Raw genomic sequence first — 8,446 nt, 5'->3', positions numbered from 1 at the left:
GGCATGAAATACTTCCTTGGTCAGTTTGGGTCAGGTGTCTGAACTGTGTGTCCCCTGCACTGCCTGTAGCGAGACCGCGAGAGCTGGGAATGCAGCTGCAGGATCAGAATCTGAGAAAGACCTTGAATTCAGTGCAGGCATTCCCCAGCTAAGACCTTATCAGTGCTGCTCTCTGCATCCAGGAACACAGCTTCCTAGCAGCCACAGTAAAGAGTTAACTCTTTCCTGACTGAATCCAGCATACCTAAAAAAAAAAAAAACCAACAGACAAATACATCTAAACCTAAACCAGAATTTTCCTTTTAAAAGGTCTCCCTTATATAAGCATTTAGTTTTACCCAGCTAGGAACTAGTGATACCCTTTCCAGTCAAATTTCACCATACGTAAAACAGCAATGCCACTTGTTTGTGAAATACAGTTAAGCAGCATAAATTAAACAGCTGTTTCAAAACATACACTATATAGGCAGCAGTTGCAACACTAGAAGCCATCTGTCTTGTGTAGAGCTATAAATTAATACTCCTACTCTCTGTTCAGAGGGTCTTGCTAGCTCTTCAAGCCCACACTGCTGACCTACACAAATATTAAGAGCCCTATTGTACAGAGCTGGGGAAACCCATCCTCCCGGTTACACTGCTGTCAGCAGAAAGCAGAATTTTGAGCATGGACAACAGGGAAGGGGAAGAAACACTAAAAAGTGGCACTTGAGTAACCACAGCACCACTATATTTCTTCCTCTTCTGCAATCAGAGTCATGCCAATACAAGCAGGCGATTGTTTAGGACGAAACAAGATCCCTCCCTCCTGGAATACTTTTCGCATCCTGCAAACTTTTTATTTCCATAACTTCTCCGATGCTGAGGAGAGTTGAAGGAGGGCTTTTACATGACAACTTTTTACAGTGTAATTTAATTCCTAAAGCCTACACCCAGTATTTCCTCTCCCATTAATACCTAAACCTTTAAATGACTTGCGATTAAACTGAATCCAATGTCCCACAAATGCATGAAGTCCCCCTGCACCTAGAAAAAACCTCAATGGCAGATGTCTGGTTTCGGCAGGTTTCTTTCAGATCTAGAAGTTAAAATTCAAGTAGCGACTTTTGAAAGTTGCTTCCATTGAGTGGTATTTCAGGTCTGTGGGACGCTCCATACCTTGTGCGTTCTGAAGACTGTAAATCAATCCATTCTTATGTGTCAAACTTCATTAGAAGTAATCAAATTTCCAGAAATCCGTGTGGGGAAGAAAACGCATTAAATATTCCAGGTGAATACAGGATACTCACAAGAAAGTGAGTCCTAAGTAGAACGTTACAAGGCATTTAAAAAGTGTTTTCAACTCCCCAATTTACTGACAGAGGCAAAGTTTCATGCACTACACCCAGAAGTGCATGAAAAGCACACAGTGCATTCTACTAAATCCACTTCAGCATATGTGTGTGGGGGAGAAACTCAGCCACAAATCGTTGGCTTGGCTGTTTAAAATACTACCTAACACACCTGCAAAGCTTATCACTGTGACACAGACATTACTTCCAGAGAACACCAAGCAGGGAGAGGGGAGGAAGAGCCAAAAATATTCAGGGCCTTCCCAAAAGAGTTATAGAGCACTTTACAGAAGAATGACTTGAATATATTTGGTATAAATAAATACTTCATTAAAGGAGGTATTTTAACTTAGGCTAGATAAAGTGCTTCCTCTATCACTGCAGAGGTCACTTAACACACAGAATTATTATTGACAGGAGGAAGAAATACTAAAGAACACTCACAGCTCATTCTCAGACACCCTCAAGACAAGCAGCGTTTGGTTTTTTTTCCATTTGGTTTGAGTTAGAGCACAATTGTTTAAGTATTCAAAACATTCTGTACCATAAACAGACTATCTGAAGAGCTCTCTAGCTCAAGACTACATGCAATGCAGTGTAAATAATTGGCCAAGACCACTGATTATAGTCAACAAACCACCAGACCAAAGCTAACAGCCAGGTGAAACAAAACAATGCAGCGTGCTGAAAAGAAAATTACAACAGGTTTAAGCCGATGAGAACAGTGGGAGGGTGACCAGGCTTGAAAACCAGTGTTTCAAAACCTCACAAGATCTCCCAGCTTGTACCAGAGACATTTAGGTATAGGGTAATCAAAGTAGAAAGATTTTTCTTTCACTTGCTCTAGTCACAGCCAGCCTGGATGGAAAGTTAAAAAAAAAACTCCCCAAAACATAGTTGTCTGAATCAAGTTAAGACTGCTGCCTCTTCAGCTGAGACTCCCTGTCACCTCACTGTTACTAAACACTTAAGTAAGAATTTCCTTGGAAATAACCAGTCTGCTAAAGAACAAGTTATTCTGGGTAAGAGAAACTCTCTCCAGCAACAATATTACCCAAATACACCGTTAAACAAAACCACGAACACAGAGAAACAAAGCCTGGAGGCGGATTCAGAGTCCCCAGTTACTTCTGAATCAGAAGACTATGCATTTTCTATTAATTTTGCAGCCTCTTAACACCACTGCAAAATGCTAACACCCAACATCACACCATACTTAAGGACTTAAGTTACGTAACAGTGTGGTTTTAAAAATAAAGTCACTGCAAAGTAATTTAAAACACACAAGAAGAAGAAACAAGCATTTCTGTGCATTCTTGTCTTTATGCAGCTTAGTTCAGATCTGCTGCTATTTTGCTGCAAAGCTCTTCCCAGACAGGTAACTGACACCACCGGTTTGCATCTCAAATGCTCCCAGTTTGTTCAGACAAGCCACTCTCAAAAGAAGTCCTACTGGTTTAACTTCACCACACGCCTAATGTTTGATTTGAATCACTCTTCCAGTGCTTACTTTATTTGCTTTAGCCACCTGATTTACCTTTTCAAGTCATTTTTAGCTCAACTGAATCTGTGGAAGTCAAATGGCATACCCACAGTGGCATGCAGACTGTAATGTATACAGTATTTCTACATTAATTGGTGAAGTTGCATCTCAAAGAAGTAAGCCAGGTCCTACGGTACATCAGTGCAATGCAAAGCAGGGGCTCCAGCTCCTGGTGTAGCAGATACCTGAACCCAGAGTGTCAGGAAACCCTGTCTGTAGCATTTAGGCAAAAGAGCAGCTCCCAGCCTCTGCAGAGTTCAGTACTCACTAAAAGCTGGGAACCACTGTCCAGCTAAAGTGCCTCAGCCAGGTGCCATCCAAAGACCTTTAAGCCACATCTGTCACACTGTCATCAGTACTGTCAACTCCTCTTATAAATCATGATGCAATGTGTTCGTGAAGACAGCCCCATGAGTCAAAGGCTCTTCTACTGACTCACAGACCTATGTAATATCAGGGTGTTAAACAGCTTTTATGATTTGACTAGGTTTCATTAAAGCTGCCTTTTCTGTTATTTCCCACATCAGCTCTTAGTTCCTTGAAAAAGGGAAAGAAATAGTGTGATCTGACTACAACACTGCTCCCTCTCAAAAGGGATGGGGTACATATCTCAGGTCCATGTTATTTCATTCACCCTATACTGGCTTGTACACAAAGAGCTAACAGAGGGAGGGTTTTCTTTATTGGAGCACATTCTTCCATTTGAATCAGGAAAAGCAAACAAAACAAAAAACACAGGGGTAATACGGAATGCTTGGCTTAAGCAACCTCATTTTTCTCATGAGCAATAAAAGTGAAACCAAGAAAGGAAGGACGGCGATGCAGTGACAGCACAAGACATGGTCTGAGTTCTGGCTTCTCTTTCCAACCCCACCATAGGCTTCCAGTGCAGTCTTGCACGACAACTTTACCTCTGCGTCCCTACTGATTTGAAAATAGGATGCTACTACTCCAGCACATGAAGACTAACTTAGAACTGGGTTATTACCCAGTTGAATATTGCCTGTGTTTAAATGCTGAAGCGTACACAACAGAGTATCTTAAGCAGCTGTATCTGAAAAAGAGGAGCACAGAGCTATAGATGCTAACCTAAGATTTGGGAGAACAGGATTCTACACCAAGTTCCGTGACAGACACCTTCCATAACCACAGAGAAGCCTCTTGAATCCTGTGCCATTTTTAAGACACAGACAAGGCGCTGCCATAGTGGACAGCTGCGCTATAGAGAAGATCAGACTGAAGGCAGCACACGCTACTCTGACACCGGGGTAACAGGAGGCGCTGGGTGACACACCGCCTGGTTCTGCACAGCTCCTTAAACCTGGTCCCGTTCAGTGCAATGCTCTACCGCATGCTGCTTGCTGACCGATAGCGAGGAAACTTGCCGTCTTCCCATCTCCCCTTCGTAAGGGTTTCAAAGCTCAACTTCAAGTTTACAGGTATGTAGTCTTTATTGCTGGTCTGATCAAGCATGACTTTCCTCATCTTTTGAGGCAGCCTGCAAGATTCACTCATTTAAGACAGAAAACTGTTTTAAGAAAGCATTAGTTATTCAGGTAGAATTTGGGGCTCAAACGATGACCTACATGCAACTGAATTCAGACTTGTTGAGCAAACCACACACTTGTTTCAGCCCTTTGAGCTAAATGATTTCTGTGTTAAGGTCACGTCTCTCAAACCACATCTCATTAGCTTCTCTTGCCAAATGAGATGAACACTTCCATCTGTTCCGCTGAAGGCGCTTCTGCAATTTTGCATGGCTCCATGCGTTACTACACTGGGAAAATAAAAAAAAGTACACAGAGGTAAGCACTACAAGAGTTCACCTTGGCTGGCATTTTACCTTATCCAAGATGCTTGACTATGCAAGAGGAACATGGAATACACAAAAGCAGCAATGAGACCACCCGAGAGAAAACAGAAAACAGAGATCAGAAGAAGTGGGAATAAAAACATAGAAGCAAGTCGCCTTAGTCCTACTTTTAAAAGAGCAACTGAAAAATTCCTAAATTCACAGTCCCTCAATGGTTTCTGTGTCAGATGTGATCAGTTTACAAATGGATGTTGCTAGCTGCAAGGCTTCCCTGCTTCCTAACAAATGCAGATTAACATTGTAAGTGGCAGTTGCAAGCATCCATAAATGTTTAAAAGAAAAAGAAATCAGGTCATTTATTCCAAGTACTTTTATAGACATAAATGCCTAATTCAGGTATAAACATTTACTTTACACATGGCTGAGGAAGTGGTCCAAATGACTTCTGATAGTTTATGCTTTGAATTTTGTCCTTTCACTAGAAAAGTGATAAAATTATTCCCCCCTCATTATTTAAGTTTTGATAGCACTTATCATATCATATTTGTGATAAGCAGCAGAAATCCATATGATCCTAGGATATCTCCTGGATATTTAAGACTATTTTTCTCTGCAAGCATTCACACCATGAACCCTTTTATAAAGTTACTCAAAATCAAGCTCTTCAGGTTCTTGACCCTGAAAAGTACTTTTCATAAGTACTGTTTCAATACCTCCCATCAGATGGCTGCTGCAAGATATTCTTATCAGATGAAGCTTACTCAAGATTAATTATATCCAGCCATTCTCGTGTCGGGTTTGCCCAGTAGTTTGCAAGTCTCACTGGCTGGCATCTACTCATGTCCTGTCATACACAGCACTCAGTCACCCTGGGAGTCTAACAGGCTGTAAAAACAGAGACCAGTAGGTGGGTAAGAAACTGCCTGTCACTGGCACAGAAAAACAATGAAATTGGAAGTAGCTTGTACTCAGATTTTTCTAGCCTTTAGACTGTTTTCCTTAATTGTCTTCCATTAATAATCATGGCACAAGAGCTAGAAGTGTACCAATATTAATTAATAAGTGCTGTGTGATGGAAAAAAGTCACATCAATGCTGTGAATCATTATTAAACCCTATCAAGTCACTTCTAACAGGGCAACAGTTCTAATACACCCACCCCTCCAAACAATTAACATGTCAGCTTCTCGTGTCCAGTACTTCTGAAATCCAGGTGACTTTCAGCAATTGTTTTATAAGCTCTGAAACTGCTAAAAGTAAAATACAATGAAATATTCAAAGCAAAGACTCATTGAATCCAAGTTGAATGTACAGTACAGAACTCTAAACTTTAAGCATCTGTTAGCCATTTAAACAGAGCAAGAGTCATTAATAACTTCATTTTTAAGCAAGAAAGCAGTAGAGAGATGATTCAGTTAGCAGGCAAAGTTAGAGAGATACTTAGCGTTTCAGTTCCACTTGTCACACGCAGACAAAACAAAGGCCTGGAGAAAATTATTCTGGTTTCTGATTTTGAACAGCATGCTGCAAAATCAGAATTATCCCACTTTATTCAGCGTTGGTGTGGCCCCACCTTGAGTACCGTGTGCAGCTCTGGGCCCCACCATTTAAGCAGGATGTGAAGGTCCCCAAAGGCTGCCAGGGGAAGGCAGCAAAGCTGGTGACAGGGCTGAAAGGCATGTCTTGTGAGGAGCAGCTAAGGACTCTGGGCTTGTCTGGTGTGGAGAGAAGGCTAAGGGGCAACCCCATTGCTCTCTATAGCTTCCTGAGGAAGGGAGGTGCAGGAGGCACTGAGCTCCTCTTCCATGGGAACGGTTCAAAGCTGCACCAGGGAAAGTTTAGACTAGACCTTAGGAAGCATTTCTTAACTGAGAGGGTGGTCAAACACTGGAAGAGGCTTCCCAGTGAGGTGGTTGATGCGCCAAGCCTGTCAGTATCTTAAAGGCATGTAGTTAACACCCTTAACAACATGCTTTAACTTCTGGTCAGCCCTGAAGTGGTCAGGCAGCTGGACTAGATGATCCTTGCAGGCACCTTCCAACCGAAATATTCTACTCTATTCTAAAATCACTTCAATCTTTCAGGAAGGGAGTACGTAAAGATCTTGTATGCATACTCTGAAAACACTAAAACCTTCGCAAGTACCATGTTTCCTCTTCTAAGAGAGGAAAAGTGGCCAGACAACACCTAACAATCATAAAGTTGAATTAAAATAATCTCAGAATAAATATCCAGTTAAGTCACCAATTAGTCCATAACAATGGGGAGTACAGGAGGGAGAGGAACAGAGCACAGGGCCACAGAAAACTATACAAGGTGCACCCTCACACACCCTTGCAGTCCCAGTTATCCATACTTCCAAATCTCCCTTACCTGAGTATTAGTGCTACGGCTTAAAGATACTGACCTTTCTTATTACATGAACTTCAAATGATAAAAAGTTTCAGCATCCAAAACATTCTCTGTTAATGAGCTCGCAGTTCATTTACCCACTGCGCAAAAGAAAGCCTTTTGGTTGAAGCCTGTTGCTTGATCATTTAACTTCACGTACTCCAATTCCTCTGTAATGATTAAATTTCACAGCCATTCCCAGTTCACGTTTTTCATGCTACTCAGTTTTATAACCTCCTCCAGTCATCTGTATTCCAGGGTAGACAGCTCTAACCTATTTAGAGTTTCTTCATGCAGAAACCATTACCTAGCTCTTACGATCTCAGCTTTTTTAAGAGGAACTTACTTTTTTTAAAAATAAGGTAGCACACTGTAAGAAAACACAGTGAGACACAGGCAGATGGTAGATTCCTATAGCACTGTAGTATTTTCTATTTTACTTCAAGCTTCTAATGTTTTGCTTACTTATGTGCTTGCTACAAAGCATTAAACAGGTATTTTGGAGAAATGCTTGCAATTACTTCACAATTACTTCAGCCAAACCTTTCCTTGAGATACTAAACTAAAAGTTTGAAGCCACTATATTTCCCCACATAGGCAGTGCAAAATATGAATGCAAAATTTATGCGCATTACTCTATACACATTAATATTGGATTTCATTGCTCATTTTATTACCCACTCCCTTGATATTGCAGAGTTTTCTCACAATACTTTGCCATTTTCACCACAATTAACATTTTTTTTTTGTATTGTCAGCTGAATCTTTACTTCACTCCCTTAGTTTTCAAAAATGGCTTAAAAAGAAAATGCTGTGTGGATTTATATTTCACAGGTTATGGCATAGTTCGAGTTTGATGATGGTAGATTTTTTTCTTTAGTATCTCTAAGTTCAGCATATTGATCACAATCCCTACATGCACTACAGCACCGATTCCTTTCAAGAACTCCAACAGACCCGCAAGTCGTGCCTCCCGTAGAGACAATCCCTCTCCACATTAAAACAATAAAAAGGGCAAGTCTTGGCGACACATCTAAGAGCTGCTCTCCATCTGTTCCAGCAGACTGATGTCCACAGCCGACGGTACCAGTCGGAAGCTTACTTCCTCCGTTCACTGGCATTTCAGCCCCGCGCAGAAGCTGCTCAGCAGCCCGTTCACCGAAAAGGTTGTCGACTTCAGATTAAGTCACCGAACTGAGCCCCGGAAGCGTGTCAAGACTCTAAATTATTTGGAAACAAAGAGAAGGGGGCGCTGTGAACCACACACGCTCCCCCACCCCGGGACGTCGTGCCCTTTCACTTCCTTCAATCTGAGCAAAGAGGAACCACCTGAGATTGAGAAAGCGCTGGGGGGGAGGGGGCAACGAGCCAT

The sequence above is a fragment of the Eurypyga helias genome, unplaced genomic scaffold, assembly GCF_000690775.1.
Source record: "Eurypyga helias isolate BGI_N326 unplaced genomic scaffold, ASM69077v1 scaffold32430, whole genome shotgun sequence".
NCBI classification, from domain to species: domain Eukaryota; kingdom Metazoa; phylum Chordata; class Aves; order Eurypygiformes; family Eurypygidae; genus Eurypyga; species Eurypyga helias.
The sequence above is the reverse complement of the archived record's forward strand: the minus strand, read 5'-3'. Positions refer to the sequence as shown.